General features: G+C 30.0%; 1 protein-coding gene across 4 annotated transcripts in view; it reads right to left on the reverse strand.

Annotated features, from left to right (window-relative positions):
* The window catches only part of LOC132724728 (protocadherin-7-like), a 43,805-nt gene that overhangs the window by 19,401 nt on the left and 761 nt on the right, over positions 1-23,643 (reverse strand). The window contains exon 2 of one of the 4 annotated variants that reach the window (XM_060709669.1): positions 21,699-21,782. The gene's annotated coding sequence lies outside the window, so the exon portion shown is untranslated. Of the gene's footprint in view, positions 1-1,022; positions 1,186-4,437; positions 4,605-11,463; positions 11,600-21,698; positions 21,783-23,643 lie in introns of those variants that run through there. The other 3 variants (XM_060709671.1, XM_060709668.1, XM_060709670.1) reach the window with 3 other exon arrangements.

Below are 23,643 nucleotides of genomic sequence, written 5' to 3' on the forward strand. Positions count from 1 at the left end.
TGTTTGGCATATTAAAATGTCAGGCAATCATTTTTGCAATTAAATTTTTAGTGTAAATGACAAAATTTAAAGCCTAGAGAATCACTCATACTTCAAAAAGTCATAACCCTTTTTGCAAAAAAAAGTATACAAAAATCGTAAAAAGTTTATGAATTAAAATGATGAGAAAATGTTATGGCTTTAAGCGAACTGCAGGTCACAAAAAACTGAACAGCCTATCATAACATGGCATTATAACCTCCCAGTAATTAACATTTTACGACCATTAAAGAAGAGGGACATGTTATTAAAGCGATACAACTATAGGTCAAAATATACATGCATTTATCATAACAGCAACAATTTATAACCCAGTCAGTAATTTCTTTATCATTAATGATCGTTTTCATTCTTATCTTAATTTCAATTTTAAATTTTAAAATGACTCATTCATTCATACTTTAATGGCGGCAACTTCGAATAATTACTACTATGAATTGGTAAATTTATCCCATAGCTATATTTATTAACATATACTTCATGAATTCACCAACCCCCTTACTCCTTAGAAAATAAATAAAATGTTGTCAATTTAAAGCTACACTTAAAAATTACTCTATTAAAATCATACTTTGCCTCCAAGCAAAAAGATGTAAGTGTAAGTATGGTACTCTGAATTTCTTCACTAATATTAATAAATATTTCCATAATTATAATTGTAAATAGCAATATTATACTTCCGTGCACATTCACTAAAACTTCCCCTTCACTTTCCTGACTTATACAGTATACAAGTATAATTATACGAAACAAAAATTCCATTACATAAATTCCATACCATATAAATAAAATAACCATTTGTATTTCCTTTTTTAAAGTTTTACCTAAATTATATAAATACATTCATATTTTTTTAGCTTAAAATATGTGAAATCTGAGGCGCAGTCTGAGTTTCAATTTTCACTATAGACTGTCATCAGAAATAAAATGGTGATATCTTGTTGTTATGTAAAATGAAATAATTCAAGAAGATATACTATCACCTGTGATGTTTGCAGTGCAATATATCCATGCAGATAACTTTCAGTATGCAAATTTTGCAACCAGTTAAGAAGTCAGTAGGATCAGAGATTTCGATGTTTGGAAGTCAAAGAAAAGAAATTAGCAACAAGGTGTATTATCAATCAGTAAAGAAGATTAAAGGCTGGGCCGTTAATGATCCTACCAACATTATCTAGAATTTCTGTTATAAATGATAATATTACACAACAATATAGCAGTATGACAATTAAAGCTGGAGAATTAATTATAATAATACAATGATAATCTGTTAATCTGGAGTAAATATTGCAATAATCTGTTACAATAATCTGTAATAATTGATATTAACACATAAAAATCAAGTTAACAATAAACCTTTCTTCATTCTAATGAAGATTTAACGCATTTTTAAAAAAAATCTTTAATACGTGAAATAGAAGAGAAAGTTGGCGAAAGTTTCCTTGACACTTGTATAATGTGATATCATTGCGTGCAAGAAATAACTTGATATGACAAGTAAAGTCGGCAACATAATCCTCAAAAAAGAAAAAACAAGGTCGAAGTTTGTTAAATTTTGCATAAACGGGGAGATAATATGATAGTTGAAATGTTAAGTATAGCTTATAACGGATGGCATGTTATGGTACATCTGTATAATGCATATCCTTGTGTTGGTGTCAAAACTTGATATAATTACAGATTTATGTACAATTAGATACTGATGATATCTATAAAATAAACCCACAAAACTTTCATTACGGATGCTGGTGGCCTACTCTCTTTGTCAAATTACAAAATTTAAAAAAGTCAATCTGCATCATGAAATGTTTTTGGAAGAAAAACAAGATATCTATTTCATACAAAGAACATAACAAAAATTGAGTTTTTTTGTTTGTTTTTTGTGTTTTTTTTAAATTTTTTTAGCCCTTTTCGCTGTATTATTTCTCTCCATTATTAAACTGCCAAGCAATAAAACTTGCAGATTCTTCACGATAAAATTCCAAAAAATATTTAAAAAAATATTTTCCATATCAAATTAATGATGTATTGTAGAGAAACAATTAATATGAGAGCATTTTATTGTATATTTTGTATATTAACTATATTTACTATCCCTGGTCAGGATAAAGCACATGTACACCTGTCATGTTAACATGTAAAAGTCCTTCAGATATTGATCATTGATGACATGATAACACACATATTGTACTGTCAGACATGTGCTAATTGCTCTTATATCATAACCTTAATTGACTGTAATTTATACCAAATTTTTGTTTTACCAGGACATAAAAAATAAACCCTGGCCTGTCATTCCCAAAATATTTACTTACCGTACTTATAATGTTTTGCCAATGGGTGTCACATATGGTTAAGATAAACAAAGACATGTTATTATATTAATGATAACTTTCAGTAGTCAAAAACATTGTAAGAATCAATTAAGACTAATAAATATAAAAGAAAACTTATTTCTAGCTTAAAAAAGCTGTTCTAAAAGAACTAATCATAATTTGTCACCTTAGTGCAAAAACAGGTTAATTCCTATAAAATTTAACAGGAGTTAACCCGTTACTGCACTAAGGTGACAATATATTAAACTAAGAGCATTTATTAACCCCCAAAATTTTCCGTAGTGTTGTATATTAATTAAAGTACCATAATGCTATTATTTTTGGGTCTGTACAATGATTGGAAATTTAAGGACAAAACATGTTAAACAAAATAATTTTGATTAGGATTACACAAATTCTATCATTTACTCTACTAACGTAAATATAATTATACAAAAATCTGTGATAAAATTAATATACCAAGTATGTTTAATAAGATATAACTTAAATCTTTCAATCTGGATAAAACCATTCATTATTTTTAGAGAAAATTTCAAAATATATACTGGCTGAATAGTGAACAGGCAGCTGGCTGATCTAGGTCTGCACCGGGTGCATGGCAAATTCAGTTGCCACCAACAGGCTAAGGGGTTTATATATGGGTACTACAATAAGAAATTTTCAGAAGGAATATACAGATATATAAAATTTAGAAATGAACTTTCTTTGAAACTGTCACAAATTTTTTCTTAATCTACAAACATGCTTTGTAAAGTTTAATTATACAACATATGTTGGTTATACAAACCATGGTAATGTTAAACCTCTTTAAAAAGAAAAAGACTAAAATTCCTAACTTTATGGTTAATTTAATGTAACATTTGCAAAAATTGATAAAAGTGAGAGATAACTAATGTATAAGAAACATTTGCCTTGCCTTTGTATCAATAGTTATAAACAGATGTACTAGCCAATGGCATTCTATATAGGAGCTTATCATTGTCCATCAGACAATATGACAATTTAATACATATTAAAAAAAGTTACCCATCATGCTTCATTGGTTTACGTATAAACTATACATGTATATGGAGGGATTGTTTGTACTCAAAGTCTGTTTTTGTCATAAAGCTGCTGTCATTTGGTTTTGTAAAATAGCAAGATGTGATAAAACAAGATGGTTCCAAATAATGATAAAATCAAAAGTAACTCCTAGAGGCTTCATCATGTATGGTCTAATACATGACATACATTCTTCATGACAACTTGAACTCTATTAAATAATATATTTTTTAGACTTCATATTTATTATAAAAAAATTAAAACATATCAATTCTCTGTGACAATTTTAACTCTTTTATAGATTTTAGACTTCATATTTATCAATTTTTAAAAAAAAAATCTGAAGTGTGAGTGCTGTTCAAAAGCTAGATAATTGGTTAATTACAAATTAATTCAACCTTATTAAAATTCTTTTCAATTATAAAATTAAACAATATATTAAGACTTATACTTCATACAGTCTGCATAACAATAAAGTTAAACCTAACAAACTCATAGCAATTAAAACTATTCAAACTATTATAAACAATGATAATTATTATGTAAGTTTATGCTAACAAAATGCATACAAAAACATTATTATACCACAACAACAATTAACAAATAAACAAGAAATATTTTTGCTGATGTCACTGTTGTTTCCATGTGGAAAATCTTTCTTAATATCAAAAAAACATCATGGAAGGTTCTCAAGTTCATAACAAAAGCATCATGCAGGTTCCATTATGCAACAGTAATGTAACTGAATGCTCTTCTAAATCAATGCACTACAGCATTGTCAAATTACTACCCACAAATATAAATGAAAGTTATTAATTAGAATTTTGCTGTATCATTGTTATAATGATATCTATATAAAAACATTTCACTTCAATTCATCATGTCTCTAATTGACAGCTTATTATGACACTTCATTACCCTTCTCTGGTACAATGTAATGATTATACCAGACCCTTAAACTTATACGAAATAATTCATTCATCATTATCTCTATAGAAAATATTATAAACATTTTTTTTACCTTCAATGCAGTAATTTCCACTAAATCCTCAATATTTGTGTTATTTTTTCTCTTTTACTGAATTTTTCAGGTTTAAATATTTTTTTTTTACTAAGTTCAGTTAAAATACTACAATAGTATAGTAATCAGTGTACCTGTTTGATTAACTAGTTCTTAAATCGTTAAACCTGCAATGATAGCCTATGCTCTGCCTTCATTCTCAAACTGACCAATCAGAGGCCAGTATTTCATTTTGTGATATCTTTACAATCTCCAATCAGTTAAATGCGACTAAATCACAGTTTTAAACCCTCTACATGCAAATTTATGTATAAAATATGTTAAATATATTAACAGTCAAAGATTATTGTGTATTACTTAGTCCATTACTTAATTGGAATCTAATATATCAAATAATTGATATATAACTCCAGGTCTTATTTATTTTTAAGCTTTTGACTGAATGTTTTATTAATTTATAGTGGTTTATCATTTTCTCAAGATTATTGTAAACAATCGTATTTACTACGTAAACACTAACAAAACACTAAAGACGCTGGAAAATTATAATTTTATGACAACATAAATATCGAGGGTGTGAAATATTAGACTCGTGACCTTAATAGAAAGCTCTTACGGACTTCAGCCATACAATGAAATGGCTGTACGAGTTTCTTACATCAAATAATGACTTTTACATTGTGAAATATTATACGCAGCTTAATTTGAGTAAAAAATTGCTTTAAACTTGAAAGATTTCAGATAACACTGGTGTGTCAATTTGTCAAAAAGATATATTTCGCTCTCGACTCGCCGATTATTTTTTACACGTGTAGCTACAGGCAGTGTCGCGGCAGATCTGGCTCAGAAAATCAACTCAGCATGCAGTAACAATGCTCATTAGCATAAATCTCTTATTACTATTGTTATATTTGTTAACATAATACTTCATTAAACATAAACTTTACACCAAAGTGAAGGGAAGAGCCCAGAAAATAAAAGTCAGTTGACGTGCTTCATAAACCCCTGCTACCAGAAAAACAGACAGTTGGTCACAGTGAATCCTTTAAGCTTGCTAACCACAGAGCTTGGTTAAATCTATTGGTTCTGTCTTTAAGGTTAGCTTATCAGGCTTTGTTTCACTTTCTCAGAACATTTGAGCCGCGTCATGACAAAACAAACGTAATGCATTTGCGACCAGCATGGATCCAGACCAGCCTGGGCGTCCGCGCAGTCTGATCAGAATCCATGCTGTTCACTTACAAACTCTATTACAAATAGAGAAACTGATAGCGAATAGCATGGATCCTGATCAGACTGCGCGGATGCGCAGGCTGGTCTGGATCCATGCTGGTCGCAAACACACCATGTTGGTTTTGTCGTGACGCGGCTCAAATTATCACTTAAATTGGATAACAGATGACAAATATGAGAAAAAGAAAAAGAAAAGAAATTGCCATGTTAAAGCCAAACATACGCCTTACAACATGATTGAATACAGTCCAATTCATTTAAGAATACTATTATATGAACCAAGAAAATACCTTTCAATACAACTTAATTTCAATTTACATCATTCCTTTTAAAACTCCAAGTAAAAGCAGCATGTATCCAATTGAAATTTTAAATAAAGTTCAAAAGGTCAACTTTGATATCAAAGAGCGTGATGAACACAGTTCAGTGAGATGTTTAAAACTTTTAATCAATCTTTTTATGATTGACTAACTGACAATCTGTGACATCATTAAATATGCATATAAATTAGAATACACATTATAAAGCTGATCTCTAGGTGGGAAACAGAAAATATGTTGTAGCCGTTTTAAGTTATGGGCATTTAGTTTAAATAATGTTTTTAAAGGGTATAAAGCTATATCATATGAAGTATTTTGATAAAATTTATTAAATAGTAAAATTACATTGTTTTTATAATTGTAAAGTGTTGATTCATGAAAGAGTTGTAACATCAAATGTCTCTGTTATTTAACACACGAGAATATTGTATGGTAAACAGAATAAAATGTTCTTGAACAAAAGAGTTTTAACTGTTTAATAACAGTTTTCTGCATGTGCCATTCACTTTTAAGGCGATATACACTCATATTTTTTTCATAAAGGTATTTTGTAAGTGCTTTTAATCTAATAATATTCAAACAATCATTTTTGTTGCATTTAGCTTTAATTGAAAATAATGGGGCAAACTATAATATAGTAATAAACAAACAAGAGGGCCATGATGGCCCTGAGGTCGCTCACCTGTATACAGCCCAAACCAATTTTTAACCAAGGGCTTTTATTTGTTTATTTGAACAGATTTGGTAAACACCCATAAGAAGATGTTTCATGCTAAACATCTAAGTTCTAGCTCATTGGGTTTTTTAAAAGAAGATTTTTTAAGTTTTTACTATACACATATAGTTAAAAACAATGACACCCCTGGGGCAGGGCCAGTTTTGACCCCCGGGCTTTTATTTGAACAAACTTTGTAGATATTTACTTAAAGATGTTTCATGCTTAATATCTTAACTCTAGCTCTTTGGGTTCTTTAAAAGAAGATTTTTTAAGTTTTTACTATATGCATATAGGGAAAATCAATGACCCCCTGGGGCGGGCCAATTTTGACCCCAGGGCTTTTATTTGAACAAACTTTGTAGATATTTACTTAAAGATGTTTCATGCCAAATATCTAAGCTCTAGCTCTTACGGTTCTTTAAAAAAGAAGATTTTTTAAGTTTTTACTATATGCATATAGGGAAAATCAATGACCCCCGGGGCGGGGCCAATTTTGACCCCAGGGCTTTTATTTGAACAAACTTGGTAGACACTCACTAGAAGATGTTTCATGCCTTATATCTTAGCTCTAGCTCTTTGGGTTCTTTAAAAGAAGATTTTTTAAGTTTTTACTATATGCATATAGGGAAAATCTATGACCCCCTGGGCAGGGCCAATTTTGACCTCAGGGCTTTTATTTGAACAAACTTGGTAGACACTCATTAGAAGATGTTTCATGCTAAATATCTTAGCTCTAGCTCTTTGGGTTCTTTAAAAGAAGATATTTAAAGATTTTTCTTTTGGTTGCCATGGCAACCAGAGTTCTGCATGGAATTAAATTCTTTGAACAATTTTTAAAGGTGACCACCAAAGGAACATTCCTGTGAAGTTTGGATGAAATTGGCTCAGTGGTTTATGAGGAGATGTCATTTAAAGCAAAAGTTTACGGACGGACGCTGGACGGACGCCGGACAAAAAGCGATCACAAAAGCTCACCCTGTCACTTTGTTCTTTAAAAGAAGATTTTTTAAGTTTTTACTATATGCATTTAGGGAAAATCAATGACCCCCGGGGCGGGGCCAATTTTGACCCCAGGGCTTTTATTTGAACAAACTTGGTAGACACTCACTAGAAGATGTTTCATGCCTTATATCTTAGCTCTAGCTCTTTGGGTTCTTTAAAAGAAGATTTTTTAAGTTTTTACTATATGCATATAGGGAAAATCTATGACCCCCTGGGCAGGGCCAATTTTGACCTCAGGGCTTTTATTTGAACAAACTTGGTAGACACTCATTAGAAGATGTTTCATGCTATATCTTAGCTCTAGCTCTTTGGGTTCTTTAAAAGAAGATATTTAAAGATTTTTCTTTTGGTTGCCATGGCAACCAGAGTTCTGCATGGAATTAAATTCTTTGGACAATTTTTAAAGGTGACCACCAAAGGAACATTCCTGTGAAGTTTGGATGAAATTGGCTCAGTGGTTTATGAGGAGATGTCATTTAAAGCAAAAGTTTACGGACGGACGCTGGACGGACGCCGGACAAAAAGCGATCACAAAAGCTCACCCTGTCACTTTGTGACAGGTGAGCTAACAAAAATAGTTGCCAATAAGACTAAATACAGATAGGGTACATAAAATTTGTATCAATTGACCATCATTTATAAATGAGAAAATGACATTTGTTCACTCGAGTCCCTTTAAGATATTTAGAGTGGTAAGGGTTAATATTTAGTACTTGTGGATTTTTGAAAATCAAGAAATATAAAAATTTAAATATTAAAAGATAAATTTATTCTCTGTATTTTTTATTTTTCCTTAAGTTTTTACGCAAATTAACAATAACATGAAGATAAAACTGCATTTTTTGCACTGATATAATACCATAAGTGACCAAGTAAAAATTATTTAACGATAAACTTATAATGGCAGTACATGTATCAAGTAAATTTTTTAAAAGATAACTACATAAAGCACTGTACAAAAGAAGTAATAATACAAAAAATTTAAATAACCTGTTCAAAGCCCTTGTGAACAATTTCTAAAGTTACCTTTTTCTTCATCACATTTAAAATGACTATTCCTTCAATTCTGTAAAAGGTAACAAATCACAAATCAGATAAACAATTCATTTACAATGAAATAACTATCATCAAATGAAAATACCAAATATACATATATATTTACCATATACAATAAATCCAACTCTACCTATATGAATATCTGACTCATTTTATAAACCATTAAAACAAAAGCAACCTCTCTCACCAACATTAAAACAATGATCATAGGGTTATAAAATGATAATTTAAAATGACAACTTCCTTGAATTATTATTCAATACATTAAAGGTACATTAAAGGTATTTTCTCCAGTTGATTGACATAATTTTGTTGTTAAAATTGACAGCACTTTTTAAATTAATTCAAGCCTTCAATTTTGCGTCCCACTGTTTGACAAATAATGATGGATTGGGGGATATATTTTTTCATGAATAAGTTTATGATTTCAATAAACTTCATATTAAAGATGGTACGAATAATAAAATTATTGTCATTTTATACACAAGGCAAATTCTTTCTGTCTGAACTCACACTGTGAAGCTGTTCTTTTGGAAAGCTACAAATTATAGGTCTTAATGAGTCTATATGGCTCCTAATAAAAAATCTCCTTAATTTTGAATCTTTATTTAAAGTGTAATATACATGAGTCTATATGGCTCCTAAAAAATCTCCTTAATTTGAATCTTTATTTAAATTAGTTAAGTTTATCAAAAATTGTTTTAATAATGAAGATCAATCTTGAAAAGTTTATAAAGGTTGATGTATAAATCATTTATACATAATGAAATAATATTGACACAGAATAAATTAAATTTTTAAAGTATGGTAAAATGAATAATATAAAATGTAAATATTCTATAGAAAAATAACTCAGAAAATATTGAGTACATTAAAAAAAGATAACCTCTGAGCTTAGAGCACTTCTACAGAAATGATTATTTAGCAAAAAAATATCTATTTTTTAAGAAAGTACATTTTGTACAATGAATATATCTTTATAGAGGTCCAAAATTAAATTCCTATTAGCAGGAGACTTTAACCTATCCCTTTAAAATACAGACATAAATGCAAGCACTATCACTGTACATTCTCCGATCTGTAAAAAATGATATAACAATATATAGGTACATGATTGTAAACAATACAGTTGCTATTTTTGGCAAACTTACATAAAAACTTGTTGGTAATTATTACAGCAAAGTTAAAAGGCCTTAATAAAGATAATAAATTATTTTGTTGTGAACATTTTTATACCATTTACAAATTATCATAACCATCTTGTAATGTGTATTATTTTATCACCTTTAATATATCACCTTTTCGGTAATCTACCAAAATGTACCATCATCCCTTCGGCAGTACTGTGTGAGGCCGTACAATAGGCAAACAGTCAAAAACATTAAATAAAGTAATAAATTTACCGCCAAACATAATTAGACATACAAACTATAAACTTTTCATAGATCATTCATTATATCAAATGCTAATTATCATTGACAATTATACTATTTGCATGTTAATTAAAAAGCATTATAAAGTTATAAACAAAACAAAGTATTTTTTATGAGTTTAGAAAGAACAAAAAGTTCAAGATAATATATACTGTATGCTGTTATGATATGTTTCAGTATACGAATAGAGGGCACCCAGTCGACATTATTGTGACATAATGATGTAGTACTTTAATGAAATTAATATGCAAAACTTTCAGTTTCAGGAACTACTTTTTTCATAAGGAATATTAATCTATCATAATAATGCTAGTCAGAAAAAGGGCACAAAATGAAAAGTGGGCAAACAATAAGACTATATTTTGTTAAAATGTCAAATAGGATAATGCTTATGGAGTGCTTGAAATTAAATTTTTATTCATTCTCTTACAGCTGCATGCCTCCAGATAAGTCAAAATACTTCAAGAAAATCAACCTTGAGAAAAATATTGTAAAATTTTAAGAAATATATTGTAAATTTTAAGAAAATTAAAAATATTCACAATTCAAGAAATAATAAAATGTGATATCCAATTCATAATGATATTTTTTGCAGTGTTTATCACCATTATTATTTCTATATTAAAAAAAAATGTGTAAATTAACTTTCTTAGTTCACTTGATAATATTTTACTTTTTAATACATTTCAAAATGTTCATGAAAATTAAAATTAGCATGAATTTGTAGGCATGCTGCTTTAAGCTGACAATACATCTTTTCAAATTTACAACTATTCCAGTGAAAGGTTGGAGGATTTTAATTTAATGCAAATTAGCTTGGTGCCTGTTTAAAAATCTTAATCAATAGCAAATGAAATTAAAATTTTTAACTTGTCTTTTGTTTTCAGACATCAGAATGTTCTAGAACATATTATTTATGGATATTCATTTTTGCAATATTTTTGGAAATTTCAATTGCCATCATAATCAGTACACATTGATATAACATCATCATATAATTATAATATATATTAAAATATGTATTAATTACCAAAATTTAAAACTATAAATATGATTTATAACAAAATGGCAAACAAAAAGGCATCTTTACATGTAACAAAAGGTTTAAAATAATTATGTATTATGATTTTAAGCCCACAACCTAAGTCTACAACCTATCAACATCTTAAAAAGACAGAGTGACAACTCGAATAAAATAAAAAATTTAATATTTCATATAGCAAAAAATCAAATAATATTATCTTATTAACTTGACTATACAAACCTTTATTCCTATACAATATCTGTGAAGATAGACTCGGTTCCTACTTTTTCAATCAAATTATCCCCAAGTCCTATGGAAAAAATCAACATTTACTTTGGCTCAATTCAGATCAGGTTTCTAGTAGTCTTGTACTCTATAATTAAATATAAGATCAAAATGAAAATCAGTTAATTTACACTGTTGAAATATCAATATTTTGACAGTGTTTCATATTGAATAGAAAAGCCTATGGTGACACCATTACAAAATGACCATCCGGCCACTGTGTGGTCAAAGTCAATATAAAATTACCTCAACATTGTTGCATTTTGTTTATAAACAAACATGTTAACTATGGAAAAATCAGAATCTCAAACAAACTTCAAACAAAATTTCTTTAAAATTTTGAATCAGATTAAATCATAGAGTAGTCGTTTGTGGTAAGATGATGGAATTAAATCGGCGATGGCTAATTTATAAGCTTAATAAATCTGTGAACGGGGAACAAATTGTCAACTAATATTGTCAATTTTTAACAGGCCGGAAAAACTTAATTCATTATTAAAACCAATATTTTTACAAGCAGTTATATTTGTGTGTTGATCACGCTCCCAGTCATGACCTCGAAAAAGCAGACGTAAAAATCTCTAAATAAGTGAACGAAGCATGCTCTGTGCAAAATACATGCCAAAATCGAACAGTACAGTGTCATCTATTAATATTACCCACAATACAATAGATGACGATCATTCCACTTAGTCTGTTCTGATTGTATCAATTTATTCAAAAACTGCCCAATAATTTTGGGAAGATATTCAAAAAGATACAAACGCAATCAGGGTCGCTAGGTTCTATTCGTATAATCGTATCTGATGACAGACCTAGTATTGCCAATAATACAAGACGTGAATATAACTTGATTTTTATCTACATTTAATTGAAACGGCAGTTCTCAAATCATCAAGAAATCACATGACTATTCAAATTTGGCGATTATTTGTCCGCAAACAAAAAGTTATCACAATCACATGGAAATCCCGCATTTAATAAAGTATCAGATAAAAATGTATTAAATTTGAAACAAATTCAAAATATAAGTTCCTCCAATTATGAAACATTTACACTACTGAAAGGTCTATAGGTTAACACACTTCAGAAACTATTATTTAAAAAAAAAAATAATTTCATATTTAGACAATTTTTATTAAGAAAACAAGCTGAAATAATGTGCATGGTTTAAAACTCTAATAAACTATAATGAGTGCCAAACTATTAGTTTCTAATTTGTTTCCTTTTTTCTCCATTTTCATTACAAATACAGTAAATTTCCTTAAAGTGTAAAAGAAGGGTCTCTTTAAATATTGCAAAAGTCATATAAATTAGCTTCTTAAAGCAGCATGTGTCCATATTAAAGCTAATATTATGAAAATTTTGAAAACGTATTTAAAAGTAAAATATTGAGAAGTGAACAAAAAAAAGTAATATACACAGATCATTCAACATTGAAATTACATACAATAATAGCAAATAAATAAATATATTTGGTTATGTATTAAAATAAGTTATTCAATCATCATAAATGATGACTTTCTAAAAAGGGTGTGTGTAACAGTTGAGTACACACCTACCTTCGCAACTATCAGAGTAACCTGTCCGGGAATCTATTCTTTGGCCCGGTGGCCAGTAGTACAGTCTTATTATGTTTGTAATTGGATGGTTTTGAGTTTGTACTTTCGAATACCAGCCAAAATGGGATTTTTGCTCATGTACTGGTATCTACCTCATACGAAATAAAAAATTTTTGGAAGACTATCCAACAAATGTCTTCATTTGTTGAAATAATGATTCTTTTAATTTTCCTCATGATTTGTTATAAATCTACCGGTACTTTCAAAAGTACTTTAAAATCTTCGAGTTAAGCTTAGAACAAGTAAAACATTTAAAATACAACAAATTTGTCAATTTTTTTATTGTTTTAACAACTCAAATAAAATCATAAACCAATAATAAAGTAGGGAATTATTAGCATGGACTATTGATACAACCATTTTAAGATTTCGCAATCCCTTCCTCGTGTAAATTTCGATGGTAAACACTATTAGAATATATAAAGTGAAATGTTCTCTATAGCATGAACATAAATCAAATATCTGACACCTTAAGGTGCGTTTAAACTTCCACCTTTATTAATCATACCATATAATATTGATGTGACGATATTTGATCCTTTCAAGGGTTTATGAGATTATTGTCAACCTAGCTTGTTTCTTCAGAATTATTCATATTTGATGAACACTCATAAGTTGTTAGGGGTCTTCATGCCTAACAAAAAGGTGTAATAAAGTGGCCAATGCGGGTCCACATCTCAAAGAAAGCTTTGTACACCGGGAAACCAAGATTTATGTTTGAAATTATGAAGAAGGAATTGTATTTCACTCCATCAAAGAAAACAGACATTTTATTTAACATACTTTTTTCTTTAAACGGGTGAAACTACAAAAGGCAGCCTTATAATTAAGTATATCTTGACATGAAAATGTCATCTGACGGCTTTAAAATAAAGTAAATATTTACAAACTTTTTAAACGTCATTCATTATAAAGATACCATTAAGCCTTTTTTAATGTGTTAGATTGTTCCTAACATTATAGTGACATTACTCTATTAAAATGTCTTCATCATTTAAATACATTAACAGTAAATTTAAAACAGCATGTGCAAAAAAAAGATTTCATACTTTTTTGGCTTAAAAAAATGATGCGATTACTTAACATATACAAAGTATAAGTTTAATTTTTTTCCTTCTGCTTGTAAAATACATCAGTTTTTTTGCAAACCTGCAATTTAAGACAACCTTCAAATCTGAGACTTAAAAGAAACCTTCAAACCAGCAGCTTGAGAGAACTGTTAAACAGTAAAAGCATTCAACAACTTATAGCCTTAAATCCTGAGCAACTAGGGAAATTATTAAGAAAACTATAAAAGCTGTGCTTTTACCTAGTTAATATTTAAGTATTTGTGATGAATACAATTTGAATACTATTCAAGTTTATTTGGCTGTTGGAATTTTCCATTGCTTTTTTGCATATTTGGCTTAGATAATTGTCTGAGGCTGTCCTTTTCTCACAAATGTTCCGTAACTCTTTAAGCTTTCACCATTTAACTCAATGCTTTAAACATTGTTCATAGCTTTTTACTCTTTTGACTTGCACCATTGTTCATGACTGTTTAACTCTTCAGGCTAAAATCATTGTTCAAGATGATTTTACTTTTGAGTCTTTCACCTTGCCCACTTCTATTTTGGCTTTCAAAACCATTAACATGTCTTTATTATGTTAGTCCTTTTGGCTTTTTACTTTTAACTTTCACCAATGGTGACTATTGGTCATTCCCCTGTCCTCTTTTACTTTCACCATCAAAAGTCATCACACCTTTAACTTTACCATTGTCCATATTACCCTATTCTTTAATCATTCACTATTGTACATTGCCCTATATGCATCAAACTTTCACCATTTTTCATTGGGCTTTGCTCTTTTGGCTTTAAAAAGTTGTTCAAAGGTCTTAGCTCTCCTGGATTTAACCAGTGTTGGGTATTTATCACCATTTCCCAAAGCTCTTAACTTTTTTTGACATTCACCATTGTTCTTTTAGCTTTAACCAGTGTCCATTTCCCCAAACTCATTTTTTCACAACTGTTCATAGCTTTTTAATACTCTTTTGGTTTTTATCATTGTTTATAGGTCATTTAAAAATGCTTCTGAATTTTCATCATTGTTCAAAGCTCTGTGAACATTTTTGGCTTTCACAATTTAATTTATGACTTTTTTCATTTCAAAATTGATAATTCTTCATTCCTATTTTTGTTGCTTTTCACTATAATCTTCTAAGTTTCATACAGTTCTATTTGTATTCAATATTACAATTAGTTACCTGTGCTAGTAGCTTCTATATTTGATCTATTGATTTTCTATCTCAGCACTCAAGTTGATGAAATTAATAATTGATATTACTTGTACTTTATAAATATGACATTTCATTAATTTCTTCATCAACATGACAAACCGGTGCAATCAAACAAAAGTTACCCACCTTTATCTGCCACCTGACATATTTATGCCATCTAAATGATTATATAAGACAGTGTTATATTGAAACATGGTGTCCAGTATCTTTGAACAGTACTATTAGCCTAGCAATGTCTGAGAGTTAAGCAAACAATGTATAGACATTGTCAAACTTGTACAACACTGGTCACCAGTCATCAGAGAATACCACTTACACACGAAACATTGTGTTAAAACTGACACATTTAACTCTATATCTAATACTGCGATCAGTATTAAAAATTTAATGTAATATCAAGGCAACACGTAAGATGTGAATTTTTCAGAATATATGAAAGGGGTTATAACATAGAACCTTAGAAGTTTACTATTGGATGATTGGTCAATTTCAGAGTAAAGTTAATTAACCATAGGTTTGCTGTAGGTCATGGAATATACCTATGCTTTAAATGCAGACCACAATCAGCCTGTCCGGTTAGCTCAATAGGTAGAGCGTTGGACTGTGAATCGAGCGACCCCAGTTGGATTCCTGGATGGTACATGTCACTTTCGTTGCGATTGATCATGAAATCCTTTCTACGGTCATTCACACTGTTCCTCTGCTCTGGCATGTATAATAGTAATCAGTTTTTTTTGTGAAAGTGAAGGCAACTAGTACTGGTAAATTGCTTGACAGCATGCCCAGGAACAATGTGGTGGCTGAACTGTGCGTTGGTAAATTCAATACGGCTTACTGCAAAAAAAAACAACCTAACACCAGACCACAATCAGCTGGCACATTCATGATGTCAGATCATGGTCAGCATTGTTTGCTTTTCAGTCAGTATATATTTTGAAATTTTCCCTAAAAATGTATTCATAAAAATTGTATGATGCACAAGTGCATTTAAGATACATTGTATTTAGCATGGTAAAAGTTCATCAGATACAAATTCAACAGCAGGTACTGGCTTCTTTACTGATGTTCAAATGTAATGTAATTTTTAACATATTCTTTAGATTATTTATTTTATAAATTTAAAATTCCACATAATATTTTCAGATATTTGTCAATTTTATAGTAATGAGGAATAGTATCCTTAGCTACATACTGTCCAAACCTAAACTTAACTTCTCATTCATTGTTGCGCCATTAGACAGTAAAGGTCATATGGCAACTTTACAGCATTACTGGTGGATGAAGACCTTCAGTGCCCATCTGTGCATTATTTCTGTGAAGAACTGGCACCTGAGTAGAACCACCAACATTCCATAAGTTATCTGGATAGCTTCTTCACACAAAAGAATTCGAAGTTCCTGGCGAGATGCGAACCCACAGCAGTGAGGGGCAAGTGGTGTGAAGTAAACATTTTAAACAACATATATATATACACACAGAGCATCATATCAATTTAAAAAGGCATGAATATCACAAATATTATAAATAACTTTGAATTTTTTTGTTTGTTTTTTCTATTATTTTTGTTGCTTTAATGGATTTGTTCTCCTTTCAAAACATATTAATTTTTACATAAAGATATTTAAAAGCCACATTTTCATAACCTTTTAAAAACATATAAAAAATTATATGATTTATTGGCACTAAATTGCTATAATTTAATCAAATTAACAACAAATTACTCTCTATCAAAATGACATCTCATGGTACAGAAAGATGTATAAGATGTTCAAACTTAATAATATTGTTTATATCTTTTTTTAATCTAGTAATATAACAGATTATAGTTTTAATTGTAAAATATGTGAAATATCTTAAGTCTCTTGTAATTCTACTCACAGAATCTGAATGGCTATGTACAATGTAATGTTTATCAAGAAAGAAAGAAAGAAAGAAAGAAAGTAAGAAAGAAAGAAAGAAAGAAAGAAGAAAGAAAGAAAGAAAACTTTATGAAAACAATTATGAATGATAAAAACAACAGACACATATTTAAAGTATAATAAGATGATAGTAATACCTATTACTAAATGTGACCATTACTTTCACTGTTACATCGATCTACCGGTAAGTTAATGACAACTTCTGCAGTTTTTATGACCATTAGGAAATGTTGTGACCAGTGGCTAAAATCATGGTGACCATAGATTGTCCAGATTACACTTCAAAGGCTAGTGTGGTCACTTTCCCCTAGGGGAGGCTCTCAGATCAATATAGACTGGTCACTTGTAAGTAAATGGCTTGACCGTGCCCAAAACAATAGAAACTGACCAACATATATAACAAGCACTTTATAATCAAAATATCCAATTATAATGTCACTTGTGCAATGTTCAAATTAACAAAAGACAAAATTTATTGTGCCAACACCTGGTTTTAATTTAAAGCACAAGGTTTATTTTAAATGATTTCAGGTGGTTACTTCACACAACAGTTTAATTAAAGTTTGTTTTCTTCACAGCAATTTTCACGATACTGACGGAAATGAACCTGTCCTTCAAAAACACTTTGAACTGGTAGGTATCTTTATCAAAAAGTATAATGATTTGGCAAAAAAATATTAATCTTACCAAATAGAGAAATGATGGAGCTAACTCAAGGGTGCTCTCAAGATTTTAAAATTATTTCTGTCTTTCTTTTATATAAACATTGAGGCTCCACTGAGGTAAAAATACCTAAAATTTCTTACATAAATCAAGTAAAGCACAAAAAATTGAAAAATCTGCAAAGGATAATAAAGAAATATGCTCTGTATAAACTAAAAATTAACTTTTGCAGCGATTTATAGCCCAATTTAATTGAAAAGCAATGCATAAATCTATTTTTGGGTGATTTTGCATAATATTAAATTGGGGAGAGGGAATAATCTGAAAATATACACAAAAGTTATTGGTCTAAACATACATCAAATGGTACACAAATATTCGAAAAATATTTCCAGTCTCTTCATTTCAAGAAACCTTAGTGGAGTCCCTTTAATAGTTTTCACTTCTTTTCAATTCTTTCAGTATGGACAAAAAAACACTTATCATTTTAGAGAAAGACATGTATATACTAAATAAATAGTAAACATTGCTGATCATGATCAACATCAACACATGGCATTAGGCACGGGCAACACATACATGCTGGCTGATTTTCATTTGCCCTAGTTGTAGCCATTTGCAGGCTGACAATCAAATAGGATGTATGGACTGTATGAGAATCCCAACTTAATCAATGTAATTTGACAAAGAAATGAAAAAAATAGTTTAACACTCTAATTTTTCATCAAATATCCCTCCTCGCATTTATATGAAAAAGTCACTTTAAGTTTTAGCAAAACCCTTACACGTCAATTTCCGGTATTTCTTTGCATTAAACATTTTTTAAATTTTCCCCCCTAAAAAACCTGTTAAACATACAAGTTTTATCACATTTAAGCTTCTTAACCACAAACAATACAGATAATGATTTAAACATCTATGAAAATCTTGAAACAATGACTGAAATATGTCATCTTTATACAAATTAAAATTACCGCAACACAAGTGACAAAACCCACGATTATGTCTTCCGTTACCCATTTATGGAAGAAGTAACAAGATGTACACATTGGTGATCGTTATCACTAATTACTCATCAATTAACACAATGTCTTTACGACCTGTATAGAAATAATTCAAACTAGAATTTATCACGGGTAAATCTATACATAGTCAAGTCATCACAGGTGTATGCTATGAGAGCATGGGCTATAAAAAAACAACCTTTTTCTCAGTGAATCAACATAGTGTGTAGGTTTATTCATTATAATTAAAGTTGTAACATTGTTTCTGATTGTAATCTTCAGAATATTGAATGCCTGTGCCTGAAAACACTATCAAAGTTGATTAAACATTGCAATTAACACATAATCAGTATTATGTTAACATCTTAATTATCATTCTTAGCAAGCAGAGTTTTATAAGGTAATTGACTGAAAATGTGTATTTACAAAAAGTCTATGTAATGTAAAAATCTTCACAAGAAAATGACAGTACTGCAATCTCGTGCCTAAAATACTTTAAAATTCAATTTTCTAAATGAATAAAAACTAATTAACCAATCAAAGAGTAGTAAATCTTTCATATATATGGCTCACAATGAGTTCAAACCCAGCCTATCAGTAACCTCAAGTCATAGATCAATCTACCAGTAACCTCAAGTCATTGAACAACATAGATATTATAGACCGGCACTATTTCTTCCTGCTCTCAAATCGTCCTCCGATTGAAACCTACCCTATCATTACAGCTATTCAACATGTAGCTAAACCTCAACTTAAAGAGACATTAAATAAAAGTATGTATTTTTCATTTACTCATCAAACAGAAATAGGAGCCGGGCTACAGACATCGGATAGCCGTATTTGAAACTGGCATGTCGAGTTTTTCTTCGTATCTCACCTTTATTTACCATAACAAAATTAATGAACTTGAAAACATTGTCAATTTTAAAATGAAAAATAATTCCATATTATCACTGTTATTAAATGTTTGCTTAAACTTGAAAAAGTTCACAGTACGTTCATATTACATACAAACAATAACCTCTATCTTGAGAATAAAAAAAAAATGAAACAAGTTTCTGAAATTCGTTTACAATCAGATTTGACCAAAATACATTATTACCATAATCTATAAAAACACTTCAAATTTTTTTTTTTTAAGTTATTTCAAGGTCTGTTTTATTACATTAACTTCAAACTTTTCCATCTAATGAAAGTATTGACAAACTGATACTTATACTAGTTTTGGTGCCCTGTCTAGAGCTCATTTCATAAATATCAGCAAAAATGCTTTCTGTGACTGTCTGCTAACTGAAATTATCCTATTTTAATCTGGTACTGTGTTTATGGTAAAGAAGTAATTTAAAATATAACAAATTTTAAGCAAATACTTGAAATGTTTTTATAGAAAAAACCAAATGAATGTTACCCCTGGGTAAGTGATGTTGATTTATTTTATTTCAATACATGTACACATTCAAAAGACAAGGCTGTTTTGGTATTAGTTTCAATTTTTCATGTCAATACATATATCTAAATAACCTAATTGTAAATGTTATAAGTATAGAATAAAGACATCATTTTATGATAAATTACATTAAAATTATAAATATTGAATAATAACAACACAAGATTAGCAATATCCCCTAGTGCTTGAAATTCTTCAAATCCCAATTTCCCATCCCTACGTGAAATTAACCCCCTTTTTCAGTTCCCAAGTAACTTGTCACAGTACAGCAATGTCACTTTGTTGTTTGTGTATCTTTGTGAACAATATAATACATGGGATTAGATGTTAATCAATCTCAAGTCATTTATCTTGATATACTTAATGCTCAATATCCGAACTTCAGGGCAAATATGATAACTTTTGCTACTCTTGCTTTTAATAATCTCAATAATCAATATATTATATAGGTTTATACCAATTTACTTCTAACAAGATCATATTACATGCATATAAAAGTGTCAAAATCCCACAATATTGAAATTACCTCCCTTTTATGCACTGGACTGGATTTTAATTTTTTATAAGGTTTTTGGTCACATTATCAATAGCTGTTGCAATCATAATTACGGTGTCCTTGAAGCTTTCAAACTCTCATAGAAACACCTTAGATAATGCTCTATGCACAAGATGGTACCTTGATACATGTAGCACAATTAATGTTCAGGATTAAACTTCCCAGTCAGGACATTACAAATGTGAAACATTACATTCTTTCTTTTCTGATTCAATTTTTCTCTTTGATAATTTCATTAATTTTATTCTCTATAAAGTTGTGATTAACTTGCTGTATTTTAATATGAACTTGACCAGCTATCATTTTAGTAATATCATGCCCATCATCAATTGATGATTGTATGTAAGGTGGGCAAATCTAATACCATCAAAATATAGCTTGATTTGTTAATTTCATCACTAAAATTCCACTCAACTGGTCACTAAGTCAGCATAAGATGCTGTTGACTGTAACTGACCCCTGGTCACCCCAAGATGACCTCAGTTGACCAGTGGCTATAGCTTAAAGACAGAAATATAATCCTCCCATATCTTCACCTGTCCAGTATAGTCCTTTCTTTATTAAAAGTGTTGCCACGGTAATCCTTCATGTTTTCACTTCTTTTCAATTTACAAGTAAAGTATAACATTTCAAATTTTATATACCTTAAACTGTTTTAAATGACCATACACCTATTTAACAAAATAATGAAGATTACTTACTCTCTACTCTGAACCATTGTTACAGATGTCAAATCATTTTCTGTCAAAAGCCAATTCAGCCAGGTATATCAAAACAAGAGCTGTCTGAAAATAACAACAATTCTTACCGTAAGAGCTATATAGAGTTTATCAAAGGGTGAATAAAGATTCAAATGCTATCTACATTAAAATTAAAATGTTAAGAATAATGCCCAGTTTCATAAGAATAATTCATGTGAGTTAAAAAAGGGGGATCCAGCAGATATTCAAGTGTCACAGGGTAAGAAAAATGTGCAGCCTGACTGGGACTCAAACCCAGGACCCTTGGAATACTTTTCCATGGCTCTAATGAGCTATTCAGGCACTTACAAATCTTCTCCCTTACAAAGAGAACAGTTCTGAACCATGACATACTTCCCTGTTATATTGAAATACGTCCTGGCCTTTTGGTTAGGATTTTAATTTTCCTGTATGTTCAAAATTATAAATGAAAGTGACCCAATATAACATAAAATGTTTTTTTTAGCCGTTTTCTAAATATTTGACTAATTGACCTTAGCCTTGTGAGTGGCACTTTGAATGGATAATTGGTTAAGGTCACATTACTTTACTATTAATCTTAATTGTGTTCAGTGGTAGATAATTAGAAATTAATGACTGGACATGACAAAAAGGGCCCCGGTAGTGTCACCAATTAATTACTGTCCTTGATTAAAAAGAAATGACAGGGGACATTACCAAGTCCTATAATTTATAGTATATTATGTAGATATATTTTGAGATATATTCAATAATTTGAAACATATTGTCATTAAAAGAGTATAAAAGTTTCAATGTTAATGTAATGGTAGGGGTATTTCTACTTAATAAACAATTAACGAAGTAGAGTTTATAATATTAAGAATTTGAAAGATAAACCTGATAACCTAAGATGTAAAGTTACTAAAAAAATTACTGGAAAAAAGAGAGAAGTTTTTACAACAAGAGGGCCATGATGGCCCTGAGGTCGCTCACCTGTATAAAGGCACCAGGAGCGGGGCCAGTTTAAACCCCAGGGCTTTTATTTGAACAAACTTGGAAGACACCCATTAGAAGATGTTTCACAATGTTAAGTTTTTACTACACACATATAATGAAAAACAACGATCTATCCCCCCCTTTTTCCCCACCCCCCAGCAGGGCCAATTTTAACCCAAGGGCTTTTATTTGAACAAACTTGGTAGACACCCATAAGAAGATGTTTCATGCTAAACATCTAAGCTCTAGCTCATTGGGTTTTTTAAAAGAAGATTTTTTAAGTTTTTACTATACACATATAGTTAAAAACAATGACACCCCTGGGGCGGGGCCAGTTTTGACCCCAGGGCTTTTATTTGAACAAACTTTGTAGACACTTACTAGAAGATGTTTCATGCTTAATATCTAAACTCTAGCTATTTTGGTTTTTTCAAAGAAGATTTTTAAGTTTTTGCTATACACATATAAGGAATATCAATAACACCCGAGGCGGGGCCAATTTTGACTCCAGGGCTTTTATTTGAACAAACTTTGTAGACACTCACTAGAAGATGTTTCATGCTTAATATCTAAACTCTAGCTATTTGGGTTTTTTCAAAGAAGATTTTTTAAGTTTTTACTATATGCATATAGGGAAAATCAAAGACCCCCTGGGGCTGGGCCAATTTTGACCCCAGGGCTTTTATTTGAACAAACTTCGTAGAAACTCACTAGAAGATGTTTCATGCTTAATATCTAAACTCTAGCTATTTGGGTTTTTTCAAAGAAGTTTTTTTAAGTTTTTACTATATGCATATAGGGAAAATCAAAGACCCCCTGGGGCGGGGCCAATTTTTATCCCAGGGCTTTTATTTGAACAAACTTGGTAGACACTCAATAGAAGATGTTTCATGCCAAATATCTAAGCTCTAGCTCTTAGGGTTTTTTAAAAGAAGATATTTAAAGTTTT

The sequence above is a fragment of the Ruditapes philippinarum genome, unplaced genomic scaffold (assembly GCF_026571515.1).
Source record: "Ruditapes philippinarum isolate M1 unplaced genomic scaffold, ASM2657151v2 ctg1068_1_1_1_1, whole genome shotgun sequence".
Lineage (NCBI taxonomy): Eukaryota > Metazoa > Mollusca > Bivalvia > Venerida > Veneridae > Ruditapes > Ruditapes philippinarum.